The sequence below is a fragment of the Rhinopithecus bieti genome, unplaced genomic scaffold (genome assembly GCF_001698545.2).
Source record: "Rhinopithecus bieti isolate Rb0 unplaced genomic scaffold, ASM169854v2 scaffold_18644, whole genome shotgun sequence".
In the NCBI taxonomy this organism is placed as follows: Eukaryota; Metazoa; Chordata; class Mammalia; order Primates; family Cercopithecidae; genus Rhinopithecus; species Rhinopithecus bieti.
This window is the reverse complement of record NW_016809656.1, coordinates 2,261,202-2,285,705: the sequence shown is the minus strand read 5'-3', so window position 1 is coordinate 2,285,705 and position 24,504 is coordinate 2,261,202.

Here is a 24,504-nt window from a genome sequence, read left to right as displayed (position 1 = left end):
AAGAATATGTAATTTTTCAATCCTTACAATGTAGTTTCAGGGAAATAAGGAGGTACACACAATTTGAGGAGGAGATATATACAACATTTTAAGATGCTTTGTTGTTTTTTACCATTGAGACATTTTCACTATGTCCTCAGAATCCTGTTGTCTGTTAATGAATTCATGTTTTAATGCTCATAAGAACTTACCTCACTAAATAATATATCCAGAAAAATAAGGCATATTGTAAATATTCTTTGTGTATTATTAGGACTAGTATAGCCATTAGCCTTGAAGGAGGATTTTTTCAATAATGTCCAGAGAAGTAATTTATAATTTATGTCAGTTTTTCAATCCTTTATTATACATGTTCTTTTGGTTCTTTCATTTATTATTTAAAATGCTATATATATCCAAACTAGTTTTCCCTTTTAAAGCCATCAGAACAATTTAAAACAGTGTGCCAAAAGTAATAATTTTCTTGTAATCTGATTTTCTCATTCTAATTTTCAGGTTTAAAAGGAAGAGATTTCTAAGAAAATCATAGTTGACATGCCATTTTCCAAATGTCATCAACTTTTCTTTTACATACATCTTTAATAAGTTCTTTCTCCTTTTCATATATATTTTACTGCAAAATATTTGCCATCAATATTAAAATATGAATTATTCCCAGATTGGTGTACATAGCTTTCTAAGTGTTATTAAATCCAATTCATTATATAGTAGTTTAATAGCATAGTTCATTCATTTCTATTTTAATATAAATTTCCTTCCTTTATCACTGGCCCTTGATTACCTTTGTTTACCTACTTTAATATTGAAAATGCAGACAAGTCTTCAGGGTATTTTGTGCTATAATTTTTTAGAAGTTTTAGGGACATACAACAATGAATGAGCAAACTCTATACTTAATTAAATTTTGAATCATTATTGAGTAATGGTTACTGAATTTATCGTGTTGTTATGAAAGGTATGGGTCAAAATTTGAACGTTTTTATGTCACTGCTTTTAATGCCTTCAAAATAAATAAAAGTTATCATTTGCATTTAACTTTTGGCTTAATATCAAAAGCATAAACTATTTAAATTCAGAATAAAGTTAATGTTGTACTATCAAGATCAATTCTTATTTAATGTTTTCAAGTAATAGGTTTCCAAAATCCCAAAGATATTTTAATCCATAAGAAATATTAGAAAAGATGTGAGTGTGTGGCAGCCTAATTATATTCAGAATTAATAAAAAAAATTCTCACTGTTAGTAATTAAAATAATACGTTGCGATCAATCTTAATTTATCCGAGCTTATGTCTTGAAGTTAAGGGAGGTAGAGAGAGACTGGCCATCTTCAGAGCTTGCATGCCTCGTTTGGCGCTTTCATTAATAAACTATTATTAATCTTGAATTTGTCGCATGTAACTGACACCAAATGAGACAAGGAGCAAAGGAGACTTGAAAAATAAACAGCTCTGGCGTGGAACCACGACCTACACTCTTTCACACTGCCATTATCTTCAATGTTATTTCTCCTGGATTATACATTTATTATTCATTTTTCTCTTTACAACTTGATTTTATGCCACCAATCCAACTCAGAACACCGTTTTTCTCCCTTCGTGCTTTAGTTTCCTAAATGATTATGGTCTATTTTCTTCCACTATGCTGCTTTATTAAGTTGAGGTGAATGTTCTGCCTGTAGCAGTCTCGGGAGTTCCATGTTCAGTGTAAATCTCTCCCCAGCTCCAGCCAATCCCACTAGCATTATGTAGACTTAAACTTTTATATTTGGGTAAATGGGCCTGTGGGTAAGGTATCATTAATTTAACCACTGAGGAAGGCAACTTCGTGCTAAGAAATGTTCTGTATGCTGACAAAGAAACTTTAGTTTCAGAACACAGCTTCAAAGGCAAGGATGAAGATAGTTTTTCCTTAACCTTCGTTGTTCCCAGGAACTAGCATGAAGAATAGAATCAAAGATTGATGGCAGACTAAAACATTTTTCTGTTTTACTTAGTGGAGTTGAAAATGTGTTATCATTAATGTGCTAGTGAAATACTTCTTTACAACTTAATCTATTTATACAATTGAGACAATATAGCTGACTTCCATAATATTATACTAAAATTTTTAGTTTTGAAAAATCATCAAAATGACAATTTTGTTATTATAGAAAGTAAAAACCTGGTTCCATTTCAAGCCTTTTTCAGAATTAAGTGACTTCCCTATTAATTGACATTATGTAAAAACTTTAAAGGAATGATCCAATTTTATATAAAGGAAAACTTCAGGTACTGCATTTTAGAAAAAATATATTATACACAACACACACACCACACACTATATTATATATATATATATATATATATATATATATATACACTATATATCCACCCGTAATACCATGACTGAAGTTCAGGATTGCGGCCCCAGGGTATAAAAAGCTGGAAAGTGTTGCTCTCAGCTTACAATAAAAGAGATGCTGCTTCACTGTTCTCTGGGTAGTGAGGTTCTGCTGCTGGATAGAATATGACATGACTACAAGCAGGGTGCAAAGGAAGATAAGCACCACCCAGGGAAGATACCAATGCACAATTAGACACCCAAGAGTTACATTTTCTTCTTACAGCAAAAGGGGAGAGAGGCTTTGCTTGAAATTCAGCCTCTTGCATTAGGTTGGACCTCCACGGTCATGCAGTAGGATTCTTCCGTAGTAGTCAAAAGTTGTGTGACTGCATTATCTCACTTTTTGCAGCAATGGGAAGACCTCAATTCCTCCCTTGTAAGGCCTGAAATACAGAAAGCTGGGTGTGGGCCTGAGGGCCACTGAGCTCACACCTAAGCAGAACAAATTACACCATACTCAGCCCAAAACCGGGAAAGTTATTCCTATACAAGGCAAAAAGCCCAGTATGACTGCGAAGGCTCTGTATCTCCCAGTTAGGAAATGTTTCACACCTGAGACTCACCCTCATAAGCAGGAGAGGAGGAGTGGACAGGCAGTGCATCCCTGCCTTTATCAACGGATGTGGACCAACTTTAAATTCATAATGTTTTCCAAACCTATTGAAGACCTAGGATAGTAGAACCCCTAAATGGCCAAATGGTGCAAAGTCTAAAGAAAACAATTGATCTGCAGGAAGAAAGGGAGTATGAGCAAGCACTCACTTGGGGTATATACAACCTAACTGAAGTAGCTAACAAGAGTTTACTGGAAGAGCTGGCATTGGGTGAAATGAAAGTATGTTACAGACGGGCACTTTGTCTAGGAACTCCACTGCAGGCCCAAAGAAAATAGTGGGAAAAGCCCTGAGAAGTGTCCATGATGTTGTCATGGGGTCTCTAACAGCTGTGCCTGTGGCAGAAAACAAAAGGCTTCACCTGAATCTATTTCCCTTGTCTCCATTGTGGAACAAAAGACTTGCAAAAGAAGGGAGGCAGTAAGTATTCCTGCCTTTAGCATACTGATGGGAACTCATTATAGCATTATAGCTGGGGAGATGTGAACACCATAGGGACAATAAAAGTTTACTCTTAGGGCAGGGTCAGGGTTCTGTCCTGAGCTCCACGACCAGTGGGGGTGAATAGAGAAGGGCATATCTCTTGAGAAACAGGACAGGTTGCCTGCCTAAGGCTAAGGTTTCATCAAAATAACTGAAGTTGTGCTCCCATCACCACCACCATTCCCGTAACAAGCCAACAAACTTAAATATTCTAACAAAAATATTGAGATGCAACTCCAGAAGTATGATTCATAAAAAACTATATGTTAAATTTATTTAAATTAAAAAATAATAATGTGTGTGAAAGACAATATTGAGAGAATAAAAAAGCAAATCAAAGACCGAGAGAAAATATGTGTTCAATCCATTTGTGACAAAGAACTTGTACTCTGGAAACATAAATAATTCTCAAGCTCAACAAGATACATACAAAATATAAACCCTAGCCTCCAGATCTGGACAGAAACATCACTAAAAATATATAAACAGATGGCAAATAAATACATGAAAGTATATTCAATATAATTATTACAAAATTACAATTTTAAGTTACAATGAGATACCATTGTACACCTGTTATAATGTCTAAAATTAAAGAAAATTGACAATAGCAAATACTGGAGAGAATGCACAGCAAATGGAACTCTCATATATTGCTGCTGTCCGTGGAAGATGCTACAGACACGTTGGAAAACATTTTGGCAGCTTCTTTTTTTTTTTTTTTTTTTTTTTTTGAGATGACTCGCTCTGTCACCTAGGCTAGAGTGCAGTGGCGTGATCTGGGCCTCACTGCAAGCTCCGCCTTCCACGTCCAAGCGATTCTCCCACCCAGCCTCGAAAGTAAGCTGGGATTACAGTGTGAGCCCACTGCACCTGGGATTTTTTTTTTTTTTTTTTTTTTTTTTTTTTTTTTTTTTTTTGAGACGGAGTCTCGCTCCCTGTCGCCCAAGGGCTGGAGTGGGCAGTGCACGATCTCTGTTCAGGGCAAGCCCCGCCTCCGGGTTCAACGCCATTCTCCTGCCTCAGGCTCCCAATAGCTGGGACTACAGGCCGCCGCCACACGACGCCCGGCTAATTTTGTATTTTTAGTAGAGACAAGGTTTCACCATGTCAGCCAGGATGGTCTCCATCTCGCGCCTCGTGAATCTCCTGACTGCATGATCCGCCCGCCTCGACCTCCCAAAGTGCGGATTACAGGCGTGGAGCCACTGCCGCCGGCCTGGGAGCTTCCTGTAAAGTTAAACATACAGGAGTACCTACCTGTGACTCCAGTGACCTGCTTTATAGGTATCCTCGCTAGAGAAAAGAACAATCTAATTCACACAAAAACTGTATGCGAATGTTTTTAGCAGTTAATCCGTAACACCCAATTGGGAGCCGGCCCCACCTTATATCCTTTAATAGTGAAAAAACTACTGAAGCAGAAAAAGCATAGAAAAAAGTAATGTTTGCTAAATGAAGAAGTCAAATTCACCAGGGCTTACCTATGGCATGATCTATTTATATGATCCATGACCCTTTGGGAAAGAGAATTGTGGGGCAGCAAAATAGTCAACGATTTCTTAGGGTTGGGGAGAGGGTTGTCTATTAAACGGTCACAGAGTAAGAAGAATTTTCCTTTTTTTGGTGGCTAGAAATTGCTCTATGTGGACCGTGGTGTTAACACATGACTATGCATTTGTCAAAAGCTATAGAACTCTCAAAACAAACCGTGAAATTTGCTATATGTAATTTTTTTTCGAACATCAAGCAGAAAAAGGGGCATGGGAAAGCAAATTGCTGTTAATGTAGGGGAAGCTGAGTCAAGGGTATTTGGTCATCTGTAATGCAAAGGTGTTGGCAGTGGTCTGATTCTCATATACCATAAAGGTCAGTGAGAAAGTTTGGTGTGTGTATTTTATGTCGATTATTACTTCTGAAGCATGAAACAGTTATTTTCTTGAGAAATATTATATATTTTTCTTTTTTTTTTTTTTTTTTTTTTTTTGAGGCGGAGTCTCGCTCTGTCACCCAGGCTGGAGTGCAGTGGCCCGGATCTCAGCTCACTGCAAGCTCCGCCTCCCGGGTTCATGCCATTCTCCCGCCTCAGCCTCCGAGTAGCTGGGACCACAGGCGCCCGCCACCTCGCCCGGCTAGTTTTTTGTATTTTAGTAGAGACGGGGTTTCACCGTGTTAGCCAGGAGGGTCTCGATCTCCTGACCTCGTGATCCACCCGCCTCGGCCTCCCAAAGTGCTGGGATTACAGGCTTGAGCCACCGCGCCTGGCCAATTTATATTTTTCTTAACAAAATTCTGAAAGCAAAAAGAGTAACAGAAAATATTGTCTAACTTCTTTGTATGCATTTTTAATGATATTTCTGTGACAGTCAAACTAAATGAAGATATAGAGTTGCTGAAGACATTTCTAAATCCTAGAAAAGAATGAATAAAAATAAAATTTTTACAAATTATACATATAACATTAGTACATATGTACAAATAGTATGTGTAATACTAATGCACAATAGGACAGATAGCTATTAATAACTAAATTCCTGAGAATTAGTGGTATATGATGGAATAATATTAACTACAGATGGGTGTTGATATGAGAATTTTTAAGGAGGCTTATAAAAAATCAAACAAATCATGCAATCTGAAGCCGTAAACATAGCTGTATTGTGAACTCGCTATTTGTTAGATTTGACTATTTGACACATTATGTTACTATCTATGTTAACAAATCACACATAAGAGCCAAATGAGTTATAAATTCCAACAAAGACAAATGAATAAAAATCTCAAATATGTGCATTTTCAACAGGAATTCAGAACTTTTATTTTAATTAACACCGTTCAAGTCACAAAATCCTTAACTGTGGGTTTTGCTGACGTTAATTCAGCTTATTATTTTAAAGCATTTCTACATATGTTAATTTGACTTTATGAGTAACATTTCATAATGCATGTAGACATGCCAGCCCAGGCATGCTTTTCCTAATTCACACTTCACTCATTTGATAGCATTTGGCTTTTAGCCTTCTGACTGTAATAACTTACCACGTGTAAATAAATGCCACATGATTCACACTCTGTTCTGTCTCATTGATTAATTATCTAAATACAACGAAAAAGGACAAAGTGTTGAAATCAACGATATATTAATTTACCACAAAACGTTTGGATGATTCATTCTCCATGAACTGACATTCTCAAATTCTCTGATAGGCCACTAATAAAATACTTCAATATTACATTTCAAATAATAAAATTGAATGTGAAATGTTTCATGTAAGAAAACTGAATATAACAAAAATTTTAATTTATTCAGTGGATGGCACCATCAATAGTTGAAATCCAGAAATAATGAGAGCAGAATTCAGAGGATTATCTTTATGGATAAATCCAGCAAAACTTCAAGGTGTTAGATAACAATGGTAACACTTACAAAGCACTTAAAGTCTCATAGACATGCAATATTTTCCTTCCTCAGAGCTACATTAAGGCATAAATCTTTTTGCCATATATTACATTAGATACAATAAGGACTGAGGCACATACCCAGGGTCTCAAGCTGGGTAAATGGCACAAACAGGACATGAGCAGAGTCTGAATATATATCTCACTCTTCTCTACCATGCTGCATTGTATCTACCCAAGCAACATGAGCAATGAAGGAATGGGTTGTGATGAGGACATTACTGTAAAACTATGAATTATTTTACTTTTATAATCATGCTGAGAAAGTTCCTTCTCAAACCAAGATTGTATGTACCTCACCTTCTTCTACAAATCTAATTGCTTTGCTTATCAATTAAAAATTTTATTTTCAATTCATTTTGGTATAAGACGTAAGGAAGAATATGCATTTTTAGTGGACTGCTAAAATCATTTATGGATTATTGACTTCTTAAGGAAGATCTTGAAAAAAAGCAAGGCAAATACTGAATATTGCATGAAGTCAGGTAGTAATAAGTTATTTGGTTCAAATTTTATGAAATATTCCGAAGGGCTTTATTTCATAAACTCAAAAAGATCTTATTCATTAAATAACCTGCTTAACTGCCTCAATAGTTTTAGAAGTAGTCGGCAAGTAATCATTCCATTTGTTTCTAATTTATTAGTAACATTCTTTTAATTAATAATAAACCTTTTATTATTGGTCTAAAGCAGTTGATCCAGTTGCCACAGCTGTGTAAAGCCTCCCTGATCATCTAGCCATTTAGAACTTGAATAATAAATTGTGTTTTTGGCATTAAATCCTTTTGTAAATATATTAACACTTTTATATAAAATGACATCACTGAAGGTATGGAGAAAGTGTTCATTATGGAAATAAAATGTAAATAAACTACATTTTTTCATTTAAATTTCATGCTATTGTAGAAAACATGTTTTTGGGGAAAAGACACTCAAAACCAATAAGATCATTAAGGTGAATAAAGTTAATGTGATCTACTTCAACTTCCCTTGAGATATTAATTCAAGTTAACTGGGTGGGAGCCTGATCATACCTGTAGTCATGCATTGCTTAGCAATGAGAGTACATTCTGACAAATGCGTCATTAGGTAATTTTGTCTTTGCCCATGAGTTTACTTTCAAAAATCTAGACAATATTACCCACTACAAAACAAAGTGATACGGTATAGCCTATTGCTCCTAAGCACAAGTCTGTACAGCGTGTTACCATATTGAATACTATAGAAACACAGAAACATAGAAAAGGTACAATAAAAATATGGTATTAGCCCTGTGGAACAACCATCGTATATATGGTTTGTTCTTGACCTAAACATCATTATATGGCACACGACTGTATTTTTTAAAGGATCTAATATGCTTAAAACAGAAGAACCTTTTTTTAAAGAATGAAGAACTATGTTATTGCCCATTTTAATGTGTAGCTAATGTAAAGTGATAATAATTAACAAAATATATGTATAATAATAAAATGCAAAATTCCAAATTATGTCATTGTACATTAAAATTATTAGTAATTATGTACTGTATCACATTTTAATATCAATAGATAAATATACAATTCAAATAGAGAGTAATTTCAGATGTTTCACAGGCATTTTTTTCATGAAGGTACTCTTTATTTTCATAAAATATTGTTATTCTCATTATACAAAACTTTTTTACAATTGAAGTTGACATTCACTGGAGAGATTTACTACACACGAATCATTAAAAATATTTTAGTTGAAGACATCATACATTTAACTGAGGCAGTATTTGTCTTAATATCGGGCTTGTTATTTAGATAAATTGGGGAACACAGGCTTTTAAATTGAAATGATAATGACAAAGTGGTCTGTTATTTAGTCATTAAGTGTAGTTACTAAGCTGTTCTCAGAATAAATTCCAAATTACAATAATTTTAAAAAGAACTAGATTCCACCATGTCTCTAAAGAGAAAGTGATTCTAGGAAATAAACTAATATGTATCAGAAGTTCTTTTCAGCTTTATGGTATTAGCAAATTGTGTTTTCTTTCAGTCGTTTGTAATTGTGACTTGTTAAACTAGTATACTTCTGTTCAGTGTTCTAGTCACCATGGTTTATGAAATAATGAAGATAATAAAATAATAAAACCATGATAACTCTGAGATTATTTTGTGAAGATTCTTAACTAAGCAGCAGAATTTGTTGTTGTTGTTGTTGTTGCTGTTGTTGCTGAGACACAGTCATGCTGTGTCACCCAGACTGGAGTGCAGTGATGTGATCTTGGCTTACTGCAACCTCTCCCTCCCAGGTTCAAGCAATTCTTCTGTCTCAGGCTCCCAAGTAGCTGGGATTGCAGGTACACACCACCATGCCCAGCTAATTTTTATATTTTTATTAGAGATGAGGTTACACCATACTGGTCAGGCTGGGACTCAAACTCCTGACCTCAGGTGATCCACCTGCCTCGGCCTCCCAAAGCGCTGGGATAACAGCATGAACCACGGTGCCCAGACTACAAAGCAGATTTTTATAAATTAAAGATTGTTAGGAAGGCAACTAATATTATTATAGAATTCTGAGTGTTATTTGAAATTTTAGGTTGTGATTAAGACAAAAGGCCAAAAACTTATGCTGATGAAAGCTGTTTAGGGATTTAATGTGAATACATACTAACACACAAATTATTTTCTTCATGCTTATGGAATCATTCTGTATATTTGAAGACTGCACTGTTTCAAGAAAGCAGTATCATAAGATCACATTTTGGTAGGTCAGTAGCTCTCACTTTTATCGTGATCGTGTTTTAATCATTTTCTCCACTGTTGCAAACAAGTTAATTTGCGAATCAATCTCATGTAACATAGAGCATCACACATCGGAGCCTATTGTGGGGATGGGGGAGAGGGGAGGGACAGCATTAGGAGATATGCCTAATGTAAATGACGAGTTAATGGGTGTAGCACACCAACATGGCACATGTATACACATGTAACAAACCTGCACATTGTGCACATGTACTCTAGAACTTAAAGTTAAAAAAAAAAAATAAATTAAAAAAAAGTGAGATCTTTTCAATTCAGAAAAAAAGGTAAAAAAGCAAATAGGTTTAGTTGTAATAGTAAGTAGGTTTTCAGTATTTGAGGTACTAGTGGGGGAAATCATGCTTTAAGTCTATTGGAATTATTCAGAATTTATGAGTGTTATAATGTGAAATAGAGAAATATGAATAAAATTTACGATAACAATTGTTATTTAAAATTTAATTTAAAATAGTTGTAAATACAGGCAGAATATAACTTTTATCCTTGAGAAAAAAATTGGATATTGTTCCTTCTAGTGAAGTCACTTGAAAAATATTTGTTAATATTGAACACATCTAACAATTCAAGATTAAGATGTATGTTTGGATAATGAGAGTTGAAAATCCATCTTAAAATACAAAAGTGAATAGTAATAAACTAATATGGATATATAAGGGATTTCTAAGAATAATAATTTTAACATAAAGATTAATATTTTACAAATATTATTTGAAGACATCTTTCTTATGAAGTTTAAATGAAAATTATTATAATACTACAATGTAAATACCACTCCAAACTTCCTTTTGACACTTACCATTTTGTTACGTTTACTACTATAGATTTTTATTAGTTTGCATATAAAGGAAACTAAAAAATAGAATATATATTTATTGGAATTTTAAAAGTTTTTAAAACATGTGACAACTCAATTTTATTTTCATGCTGCTTTACAAACTATAATACATAAGTTAATTATAACTGCTTCTAAATTAGGCTTAGTTTACTATCCAAGACTAGAATTTGCAAAATAGCATGATAGTTAAAATTTGATATTCTGAGTCCTGAATTTATCACTTATTAGATATCAGCAAATGTTTCAATCATCAACTTCATCATCCATTAAATTATCATAATAAGCAAACATATTTCACAGAGTTATGAGATTTTATATACATATATGTAATTGTTCAACATAATAGTAAAAAAGTCAATTATTTTCACTTGTCCTAGCCTATCAGATCAAATACAAAGTAGATGTCTACTGTGTTATCCCGCATTATCTAAGTACATGTAACTCACTAAGATAAATAAATCCATCAGATAAATAACATCAATTAGGAATTATAGATTTATGAAAGGTATCTCTTTAATAATAGTAATACTTGAAACTCAAAATCACTCCTTGATCCATGGGCTACACAATGAGTGTTGTCTTAGTTGCCAGGAAAAGCACATTTATCTCTTGTACATCTTCATCAGAGTTCTTGGATGACATTGCACATTGTCAATAAGCAGTAATATTTTGAAAGAAATATATTTTTCTGAGCAGTAGATCCCAACAGTAGACTTAAATTATTCAGTAAAACATGCTGCAAACAGATACGCTATCATTCAGGCTTTGTTTTTCCATTTATAACGCATAGGCAGAGTAGATTTACAATAACTTTCTATCTGCGAATGATGTATACATTATTCAGATGGGATATTTCAGCTTCCTTCCGTTATTGTATTGCTGCCTATTTCATCCTTCAGATGTCAATCTTTGCATTACATACTGAAGTGCTTTGGGTTTTGATGCATTTATACTTATAATTCTTGTTTCTTCTTGCTGAATTGACACTTTTACTATGCTATACTGATGATCTTTGTCTCATGACAATCTTTAACTTATAATCTATTTTGCCTGATATAAATGTATTTTATTAGGTATCAATTCTGCTCCTTTTTGATTACTATTTCCATGAAATATGTATTTCAATCTCTTCACTTTCAACCTATTTTCATCCTCAAATATAAGATTAGTCTCTTATATGCAGCATATTGTTGGGTCTTTAAAAAAATTCGTTTAAGTACAAGCACTGTATATCTTTGACTGCTGAGATTAATTTATTTATAGTTAAAGTATTGATAGGAAAGAACTTACTATCGCTATTAGTCATTGGTCTCTGTCTTATTTATAATGTTCCTGTTCTCTCTTATCTTGTTGCCTTTATTTGTGGTTTAAGGATTTTTTTTATAGTGATACGTTTTTATTCTTCTCTCTCTCTCTCTTTAATTTTAATTTTGAAGAGACAGAGGTTTGTTAAGTTACCTAGGCTGGTCTTGAACTCCTGGCCTCAAGAAATCCTTCTGCTTCAGAATCCCAAAGCACTAGGATTATAGGTGCGAACAATCATGCTGGCCCAATTCTTCTCTCTTCAGCTTTTGTGCATCTATTACAGAATTTTGTGTGTGTATGTAGTTGCTATGAGGCTTGTATCAGACTTGCTATCACTATAATAGTCTATTTTAAGCTGAAAACAACTTTGATTATATACAAAAGTTCTATACTTTTCATCCTTCCCCACACTTGGTGTCATGGTTTATTTATTTATTTTTTTTAATTTGCATCCATTAAGAAGATTTGTGGTTATGATTATTTTTAACAGTTTCATCTTTTAATTTTTATACTAGAGTTAAAATTAATTTATACAACACCATTAAAGTGTTACAATATTCTATGCCTGTTTATGTAGTTACCTTTACCAGTAATATTTATATTTTCATATGCTATTGTGCTACTGTTTAAAATGTACTCACTTAAAATTGAAGATTTCCCTAGTATTTCTTGTAAAGCGGGTATAGTAGTGAAAATTCTCTCATTTTGTTTATCTAGGAAAGTCTTCATTTTCCTTCATTTTTGAAGGACAAGTTTTTCAGGTATTCTTGGTTGACAGTTTTTTTTTCTTCCAGTACTTCTAATATATAATCCCACTCCCTCTTGCCCTTCAAGATTTACACTGAAAAATCTGCTGATAGTTACATAAAAATTCCCTAGTATGTGGTGAGTTGCTTTTCTCTGGCTGCTTTCAAAATCCTTTCTTTGTCTTTGATGTTTGACTGTTTGACTATAATGAATCTCAGTGTAGGTCTCTTTAGATTGAACGCATTTGGTGATTGTGGCTTCTTGTATTTGTATGCTTACTTCCCTATACATATTTGGGAAGTTTTCAACCACTATTTCCTTTTCTTGAGACAGGGTCTTTCCCTGCTGCCCAGGCTGGAGTGCAATGGTGCAATCTTGACTCACTGCAACCTCCATCTCCTGGGTTCAAGTGATTCTCCTACCTCAACCCCCAAGTAGCTGGGATTACAAGCATGTGCCAACAAGTCAAGCTAAGTTTTGTTTAAATTTGGTATTTGTTGTAGAGACAGGGTTTTACCATGTTGGCCAGACTGGTCTCGAACTCCTGACCTCAAGTGATCTGCCCTGCTTGGCCTCCCAAAGTGCTGGGATTATAGGTATGAGCAACTGCACCCAGCCTCAGCCATTATTTCTTTAAATAGACTTTATGCATTTTGTTAGTCTCTTGTCTTTATGAAACATTCATTGTGTATATACATATTATCTCTCCTGTTAGGGTCCCATAGGTCCCATAGGCTTTCTTCATTCTTCTTTTTCCCATTTGACTGGATTGAGACTGCCATTGAAATTATCTATCAAATTTTCAGTTCACCCATTATATCCTTCAGCTCTATAATTAAGTTCTCTCTTTTTTTTAACTGTTTCTATTTATCTGTGGAAATTTTAACTTCGCATGGTTTTCCTCAGGTCATTTAGTTGCTTCTCTATATCCTCTTGTAGTTATCTAAGCTTCTATAAGAATTATTTTGAATTTTTTTGGGTAAGCCATTTGGTAGCACCAAGGGTGGGAAGGGTTGCTGCTTAAACTGCATAGTAAGGTGAGACTACTGGCTACTGTCCATGATCAGTGAAGGCTACCAGCTAGGCTCTGAAATTGGGTGGAACTGCTTGCAAGATTTCAGAGTTGCAGAGAGCGGAGCTAGTGACTGGGCTCCATGATCAGAGAGGACTTCTGACTGGGCTCTGGTTGAGTGAATTCATTTATTGTGCTTTGGCTTGGGCAGGACTCGTGACTTGGGTTCAGAGTGGAGCAGGACTGTTGACTGGGCTCTGCCAGTGATAATGGATACTGATTGAGCTCATTGTCCTGTTGAAGCTGCAGGCTGGACTACTAAGTTGGGCTGGGCAAGGCGGTTATTGGAAGAGGCGGCTGCTCTGGTTGTCTAGTCACGGAGAGCTGATGGCTGGGTTTCTTGGTGAGACAGGGCCACAAGTTGCACTCCCTAGTTGGACAGGGGTATTTTGGGGGTTGTCTCATTCTGTCAAAGTCCCTGGTAAAGTGAGGCCACAATGTGGGACTATCATCAAGATAATACACACAGGCCATTGTGAGCCCCTGTGCCTTTTCTATTCCCTTTTCCCCACATGGTCTACTTGTGCCAGTTCCCACGCTATTCCATATGAGGCATGAGAGAAGTGGGCCTCTCAGCAGTGCCCCAAAATGCTATGAAAGTTGGATGTATATCTCACTCTCTCTTTTCCACTGGAGAAATTGTGGGCCAAGGGGATTTTTCTTGATGTGATGTTGTGCTGGGAGGAGTACTGCGGACAAAGTGACAAAGTGAAAATGTTTATCTTATCCTTATTAAGGTGGTTTCTTTTGTTTTTCATGCTCCACTGGAATGCTGAAATCTCTCTTCTAGGTTCTAGGATTCTCACGGAAGCATTCTCATCAATGAATAATTAGTACTTTGTTTCCCCCTTTGAGGGACCTAGGACTGAGGACTTCCTATTCTGCCATCTGACTGACATCACTTTTCTACTCATGGAGCTTCTGTTAATTTATTGACAACACCCATCAGCAATTCTGCAAAAAAGGGGAGATAATCAGAAAAAAAGACAGAAAAAATTCCATAGAATCATATTTGTTGTTTATGGGATATGGTGTTTAGGCATTGATTATAAGGGTCTGAGGATCTATGGCCAACTCTCTGCAAATAACTACAAGATTAGCATGTGAAAGAGAGAAAACAAAAATTGTACATGATTGCTATTGTTTGAAATAATCTCAGATGTAAATTTACAGTCAAAATAAAGTAGCATTTGGAACACAGCAAAAGAATGAATAAATACACTGCCTTGGAGAATTATGTGGTTTCTCTCAATAGCAATCTTTGAGAAGAGTCTTAATAAATACTCAGAAGAGGATTTGGAGATTAATAAAATAAAATAAGGAATGAGTGATTGAGTGTCTTTCAAACTCTTAGATTTTATTATTAAATTAGTTCACTTTAGTCATCAACATATAATTTCTTTTATAACCCAGTATTCTACAACATGTTTATAGTATATTAACATATAATAGTAATATTTTACAAAACATTAAAATATCTAGGAGCATAAAATATTTAAATTTTGAAATTGCATATTATATAGGGAAGTCTAGTGTTACTGACTTGCTATATGATCAATAATTAATATAAACACACAGATACATACACATATTTCATAGACACACAGTATAGACTCATAAACATACATGCATAGCATGCAGACACATTGCACACACACTGCATAAACGTACACATTTCTGGGGCAAAATGCTGAAAGAATTCAAATAATATAAATGTTTTCAAATATGAAATACAAATGGGGCAGAATTTTTAAAATTCTGGTTAATGTTCTCTATAATGGTTGCGTGACAGTCAAACAAGTTTTTTTTTCTAGGATCAAAATTTTAATGCAGGACACACAAACATGAAATATCAATTAAAATATAGAAAACGAGATTTCATTTGTTCTACAAGACTTCTTTTACAGTATAATATAGGCCACAGGAATACTGTATTAAAAGAAATATATATTATTTATTTTACTATTAAATAAAATAAGTATATTTCTTATAATAAAGATCTATATTGAATGGATCCTGTTAAATACTCAAGATAATTTAATTATTATTCTCACAAAGTTTATAATATGTCTCATAATTACGTAACTTTAGAAATGATATAACTCATATAATATAAGTTATGATTATGAAAATATCTACTCAGATAATTATAAGCTGTCTCTCATGGATTTATACTTATTTACATATATCGATTACTTATATCAATCTATCTTAGAGGATTGATATAACACACAACAATACACAAAAAATACAATATTTAGAATTATGCATAATTTTTACACAAATATAAAGTATTATGGTGGTGTTAAATATACACAAGTCATTAACTGTGTAATCATAGTTTTATCTAGTTTACACACTTGAGTACATGTGCATGTGTGCTATAAATATTAAATATGTGAAAGTACCATATATAACATTTCATAATTTATGCATACAGCATACATAAATAGATATATGTGAACAAATATATTTAAACATTATCATGTCAGAGTATTTCATATGTATCATTTTTTTCATTATTTAAATATTTTATCCACTCTAAATGTATTTTAAATGTTACTCAAATATTCTGGATAACCAGATTGATACTTTGCATTAAATTGATACAAGATAGAATTAGTAAATGCTTATTTTTTCAGATATATCTGATAAATTAGTATTTTAGATATTTAATATAATATAATTATATAATTCCTATTTCTGAATTTAAGATTAAATAAATTGCTAAAAGGCAGATTACTTTTCTTGGGCAAATAAACTTGCTATGTTCAAGGAAATAAATCAAAACTTAACTCATTTAGATTTATTACATATAAAATAAATTTTAAAATAAAAATGAAAAAAAATCAAGAATTAGATACATTAGAATGTCCATAAACTCATTTTATTAAAATTATATTTCTAACAATTAAGAGTAAACATTTCTCAGCAAATTAACAACCCCTATTGAATTTTCACTGTTGTTAAATTTGCAGATGATTATTAGGTAGGGAGGTAGGTATATAGATAGATAATTTGTGAAACTTCACATAAACCTTACAAATATTGTTGTTAAAGATGAATTTGAAATAAAAACCACTGTATATATCTATGTACAGAAAATGTTAACTCTCCCTTAATCTGTTACTTTTGCATTCGGCTTTTGCAAAGAAATCTCTTTCTTTGGAAAACTTTTAGTTTTAAAAATTTTCCTGAAAGGTTATGTTTTCAATAAATCAAAACTCTTTGCAACTGAAACACATAAAATACATCTTTTCACAGATTTCACTCTTCTGTTAAATAGATGAAAACTCATATTTTAACTCATACATATGATCTTTACAAATTAAATTTTCTTTCTTCAGTGAGATTAATAAAAAGCAGTTTAAGCATATTGAAGCATCTGGGGCTTTATTAGTTTTCTACATTGAATTACATTAAAATGAATATTTTTTCTTGCCTAAGTTATTTCAGTCTCTGTTGATATTAGTGATAGAAGACATTGAGTTTTCAATATAATTTTCTGATATTTAATAATTGTTGGTTTATAGAAAATCTATCTTATAAATCTTTGCCAGTTGGTATTTTGCCCAGTGGAGAATTTGCAACCACAGGCTTATCTCTAAGTACTGGCAATCTGTAATTTGAGTAGTCATAACTTGATTAATTATATTCAAACAATTGTAGATCTGGTCTAATGACCACCAGCCTGTGGTTTTGTGACCACCTTTCCCCTCATTGTCACAGTAATGTTTTCCACTTCTGCCTCTTTTTTCATTCTTAAACCCAGTAGCTTCAAATATGCCTGTCTCTTTCAGGTATTAAGGCATGCGCTAATATTATTTACATATCTACCATGTGAGTCTCTGTCTCTCTATTTTGCCTCATTCTTAACAAAATCTATGTTTACAACACATCTTATCCCACACCTGGTCCTCAGTTTTTGCTTTGATCCTGCTTTTTGCATTGCCTGTCACTTTGAACTTGATTCTTAGTACTAGATTACTGTCTTTGTTCTACACTTTTCTGACCCCTGATTCCCTTGAATAAATCTCTCTCAATCTAGCCAAGTCCTTCTGAATGGTAGTTGTAGAAAATGACCACAGGTGATGCTCTTGGCCAACTACACCAATATCTGAAATAAGATGCTAACCTTATTTTTGCTGCTCACCTCCTACTTCTTGTTCAATTCAGCTCTAATTTCTTCTTTAATCCAGCTGGTAGCCCCTACTGTATTTTCACTTCTCAACACAGCATACACTAAATTATATCTGACATTTTTATCATTCTCTTCTCCCCTAACCTCTCAAGATTATTCTAGTCTTGCAGGTGCAGCTCAAATTATAACTCTTCCATAAATCTTCCCAACGACTAGCTTAAAATTAATGTTTCCATTTTTTTACTTACATAAGTCTGTTCCTTGTACATCTATCACAATTTGCTCTCAAATATGCTCTAATATACTCCTGTATATGTGTCTCTTTCACTGGATTATAAGCCAAGAAAAATATTTAATTGCTGTTGTCATCAATAAATTATATACATTAGTGTTTGCAGACAGAAGGACTCAGTGAATTTAAGGTATATATTTACAGTCATGCACCACACAATAATGTTTTAACCAATGACAGACCACATATGGGACTGTGGTCCTATAAGATTATAATACCATATTTTTATTGTATCATTTCTATGTTTAGATATACAAATACTGTTGTGTTATAATTGTCTACAGTACTTGGTACTAACATACAGAACAGATTTGTAGCATAGGAGCAATATGCTATACCATATAGCCTAGGTCTTTAGTAGGCCATACTATCTTAGTTTATACAATCTATGATGTTCACAAAACACAGTCACTAATGATTCATTTATCAGAGTAAAACGCCATTATTAAGCAACACATAACTATACTGTATTTGAAGAAAGACCTCAGATGCAGAGGGTGAATTTAATCATAATCTTCAGTTGCTCATTGTGTATTATTTTTCATTGGTACATTCAGGGGCCTCTTTCAGTTAAACATATCGATTCATTCATTTTCTGTTATAACCACCATCTATCAACATTTATCTAACATGTAGGAAACAATTTTAATGTGTTTAATCCATATCTTTTCATGTAAATATATTCTTACACATTGTGTTATCTAAGTGTATATAGTATGTATGTACATATGTGTATGAATGTGTGTATGTGTATATATGCATTACAATATGCATACATATATCTGTGTATGTATATTAGAGAGAGAGAGAATGTATAGTGTTTTCATTATCCATATCAACCACATTAGATTGCATTCTTTCCACAGTCCCAGTAATGGATATTCACATTCCCTCCAACTTTGCACTTTCTGCACCACTCTAAACAAAGCTATAACAAACATCTTTTCTTTTCTTTTTTTTTTTTTTTTTTTTTTGAGACAGAGTCTCAGTCTGTGGCCCAGACTGGAGTGCAGTGGCGCGATCTCAGCTCACTGCAAGCTCTGCCTCACGGGTTCACGCCATTCTCCTGCCTCAGCCTCCCGAGTAGCTGGGACTACAGGCGCCCACCACCACGCTCGGCTAATTTTTTGTATTTTTAGTAGAGACAGGGTTTCGCCGTGTTAGCCAGGATGGTCTCGATCTCCTGACCTCGTGATCCACCCACCTCGGCTTCCCAAAATGCAGAGATTACAGGCGTGAACCACCGCGCCCGGCCAACAAACATCTTTATACATGTCCATTTCGGGAAATACGTAAACATTCCCTAGGACATTCAGCCAGAACCAGAATATCTGAGTCATCTGTATATGTGATATTGCTTTCCATATAACTAGTATGGTCATTTGGAATATCATCTCCATCAGATATACAGAAGGATTACTATGGCCTTACACTACTGTTAAAACTTAGAATTTTCTAGAGTTTCATTTTTTTCAGTTTAATATGTGTAATTATTCGTTGTTATTTTAATTTTTGTTTTTTTTCTGTCCACCAATTGTTTTAGTTTCCCAGAGCTATTAAAACAAACAGTTACAAACTGGGTAGCTTAAAACAGTATACATTCATTTCTTCTTTGTTCTTTAGTCTAAAAGTACAAAACTGAGATGTCAATAGGGCCACACTTTCTCTGAACTATGACTAAAGCGACCTTCCTTGTTTCTTCCAGCTTCTGGTGGCTCAAGCATTCCTTGGTTTGTGGCTACGTTAACTCTAATCTCTGCCTCCCTCACATGGCTTTTTCTTCTATGTTCATGTATGTTCTCTTTTATAAAAAATGCTTGTCATTGGATTTAGAGGTTACCCGGATATCCAAGATAATCTGATCTCAAGATCCTGAATTTATTTATATCTGCCAAATCCTTATAATAAGGTCACATTAACAGATTCCAGGGGTTAGGATATAGATATAGCTTTTGAAGGCCCATTGGTCATTCCACTACAGAATGACTTTCAGTCATCTTGTCATATTCTTGTCAGTATTTTAGTTTTACATTTAAAATTCCCTGTTTGTGTCTTTTATTATTTTTTCTTTTGGGTGGCGGTTTTTTTCTTGTGAGTTTTTGATAGTTTCTTAACATTCTGGAAACCAATTTATTTTTTGTTTCAACTAGTGAAAATATCTCCTCACATTCATTCGTTTATCAATGTAGTCCATAACATTCTTCAGCTAAAAAATGCTTAATTTTAATGTAATAGATTTTTTAAGCATAAAAAAATTATTGATTAATAACCAGCTTTCTAGTACTCTGAATTCTGCTAAAATACTACATTGAATGGCAAAACAAAAATCTATTCATAGTGGATTTTATACTCTGTTTCCAACGAAGCAGCAAGACATTTTGGGAGAATCTTCCAACATCTCCCTTAGTATCACACCAAGATGGCAATAGTTTATGAGATCATTCCACTTCTACTACATGCACCCACACTATAAATATAATGAGAAGAAACGCTATTGTGTTAGTGATAGATTGCCACCAATTACTTCTTTAATACAGATTATGAAGCTGGATGATAAATATTAGATAATGGCATTTTCTATTTCTGCTTAGAGATGTAAATAAAAAAGTGTAAATATTTACTTGTTATTCCAGTGACTCACACACAACATTATTTAATGCTACATTATTCTTATAAACAGTATTTGTGTAAATCTAAAATATGATGTTTAATTTAAAGGTTTAACATTAATTATTTGATTTAGGGATAATGTGAACCAGTTCTTAGAAACCATGAATTACTTTTCTCAATCAAAGAGAAAATAGAATATTTTGAAATCTGGAAAACATGTAAAGTAAGTTTTATTAAGAACACTTTTATTCTTGAAGTTTTACTAATTTAATTTAAATATTGTCTAAACTACCACTTAGAAATTGTACTTTTTAAAAACCATTAGATTTACATTATCTGTTAGTAAAATATTCACAGTAAGTCATCAAATAGATTCCATCATAAATTTTAAAAGGCTATTTCCTAGATGTTAATATTGCACTCAGCAGAGCATATGTCTCAGTGATAATGAACTTACAATGTAATGTGTGAAGTGGACACTAAAAAGTAATTTAAGTGGTTTGGAGTGATTTAAAAGTCATTTTCCTATATTAGTTTGTAAGACAGCAATACTTTATATTTCGGGCACTGTTTTAATTTTATGTCGTGAATGTTCATTCTCTTAATGTGGAATGCTGATAATGGTCATGTTTGATCAATGGTCTTTACAGATATTTTTACTGAAAATAGAATAGTCATTGCTAATAATAGCTTTATTGCCATTAACACATATCATGTTATAATACAATTGACGTACTTACCTTAGAATGATGTACTATTTGTTCTTTTTAAGGAATTTAGAGTGCATTGCCTTTTAGAAAGGCAATTTTCTTTTGAAACATATTGCACTGCATAAGAAGATTCTGAATTAAAGGTCTGTTTAAGTTTAATATAGTAGCAAAAAATAAAAGCAAAAAAAAAGTTTGCTTGAAATACGTAATTATAAAACTTTCTATTTATATTGATTTGTTATTCTAAATCAGAGGATAGGCCAAGTATTTGTACCACCACTTATAAAGATGTATATTTTTTGATCTGTAATCCAGTTGGAATATTTTTATGTAATTAAATTTTGGTTCTACTTGGAGTTGTATTTATTCATTTTGGAACTGAAATGCTGAAAGACATTTTCAGTTCTCTTTTCTCATCTGCTGACCCAAAGCCCAGTAGTCAAATGTTCACAAATTTGCTCTGTTTGTTCTGTTGTTCAATTGGAAAACAATATTTAACAATTTCTATTCATATTGTAGCCTCCATCCTCTATTTCTCTCTCTCTCTCTCTCTCTCTCTATATATATATATGTATATATAACTCAATTTATTATTTAAGTTAACATTGAAGCAATCAAACTCAAAAATATACACATCACATGCTGAAAAATTATCTCCTCTAAATTGTACAAATATGTGTCAAGGAGAAATCCTGGAAAATTTTGAGGAGACTTCTCTGAGAATTGAGTTTTACCATAGTCTTCAAATTGTACCTTTGGTAGAATATACATTTATAATCTCTTTTGGGTGCACATGCTAAATTATGGTTTTGTCTACATCAAAGTGAAGTAAGGTCCTCAACATCTTCCCTATTCAAAGGTAAGCCCTCAGGTACTCTATAATACATTTCTCCCTGCCATGAGTTACCCCGACTCCGTTACAGCATACTCTTTTACCATTATCTTTAGAAAACTAACGCAGGAGCAGAAAACCAAATACTGTATGTTATCACCTATAAGTGGGAGTTAAACGATAAGAATACATAGACACAAAAAGGGACCAACGGACACTGGGGCCTACCTGAGGGTGGAGGGTGGGAGGTGGGAGAGGAGCAAGAAAAATAACTGTTGGGTTCTAGGCTTACTACCTGACTAATGAAACAATCTGAACAACAAACCCCCATGACATGAGTTTACCTACGTAACAAACCTGCACATGTACCCCTAAACCTGAAATAAAAGTTTAAAATAAAACAAAAACACATTTCTTTACGCACTAGCAACTCAAGAATTTTTTCCCCAAACACTGTCTTCTACTCTTTAATTCAAGCCTCGATGGGTTTCCTTTGTTTTTAATTCAAATGTTTCACTGAAGTTTTGTACTTATTTAGCCAATCATTTAATTTGATAAAGTCAAATATAAGAGAATTTGTTATTTATTCATAATGTTGAAGATCATCATAATGGAATAAACAATAATTTGATTCTAGGTATTCTGTGTAAATGTGAAAATTCTGAAAAAAATATTAAATCCATAAGGAGATAGATAATGCTATAACTTGAAGTATAAATAATCTTTTTGTTAAAACATATGTAAAAAGTTAATATTGGAGGGTGATATAAGTAAGCAGGCAGACCTCGTAAATCATTATATACTAGGGCTTTTCTAAGGCCCATGGATTGGAGTTATTCCCAAAGTATTAACTACATGTTCCAAGCAGGATAGGTATAGAAATGAAAAGCTTCATAGCATTTTCGCATATTAATTTTATGTCTATTGAATCTAAGAATGTTTTTAAAGATTGGGTTTGTAAAACTTTTTTTACAGTGTTAGCTAAAAAATTATTTCATAATGTCTCAGGAAACAATGTAAATAATGTAAATTATATAACTGCAACATTGATCTCTCAAATAAAGATATTCCTCAATTTGTTTATAAAAGTCTTTTATTAACTTGTAAAAGGGTAATATAATAGTGTCAATCTACAAAAACTAAAATAATAGCAAACAAATGAAGCATACCTTGGAAAATACGAGAAGTCAAATGAAATTAGTTATCTGTAAAATTCTGCATTTTTCACTTACATTGAGAGCTATTAAATCCAAATCCTTTTCCTGAATATGCCATTTCAATAGTGAACACTTTCCCTTGTGTTGCCAATACTATTTACTGGTATATATTTTGGAAAACTAACCTCTAATTTGAAATATTCAAGAACTACATGGTGAACATTTTACTTAAAACATCTAAAGAAGAAAATACTTTGAATCTATTATTATTTTTATCAAGACAGTAGCATAAGTTAAATATAAATTCAATTGAGGCTGCATCAACAATAAATAACATTACAAAGTAGCTAATGAGAAATTTCACAGTCATGTCTGTTTTTCCAAAAGCTATGTTATAGTATTAATAAAGCCTCACAACATAATGATTTTATTCAAGCATATTTATCCAGCAGCACTTTCTGAGGTAAACAGTAAGTGGAATATTTTTTGAAACATGAATATTACTTAGAGAAATGTTTTTATTTCTAACCTCAATGTCAGAAGAAAAGCCATCACTTTAGAAAGATAAAATGTCTAGTTTACTACAATATTACATTTGGGCTTTATACACGTGGGTTACACATTGATGGATTTAACCAACTGCAGATCAAAACTGCTTAAAAAAATAAGATATAACAATACAAAAATTAGGAATACAAATAATAACTAATATAGTATAACAATTATTTATATAGAATTTACATTATATTAGGTATTATAAGTAATCTAGTGGTGATTTAAAATGTACAGGAGGATGTACATATGTGATATTATGCATGTACTATGCATGTATACACATACATAATATTTTGTCATATTGAAGTAGGCAATATTTGTCATCAATTTAAAAAAATAATAAAATTACATAAGTATATGGTCAAATGCCTAAAACTGAATCATTACATTATCAACTAGTGACAGTTGCATCTATGCCAAAATATTTATGTACTCAACGTTCTAAATTTTAAAATATTTCTAAGTCCTGAATTCCTTCTAAGTTTATGAAGCCCCTGGAAAAAAAAAAATCGTATT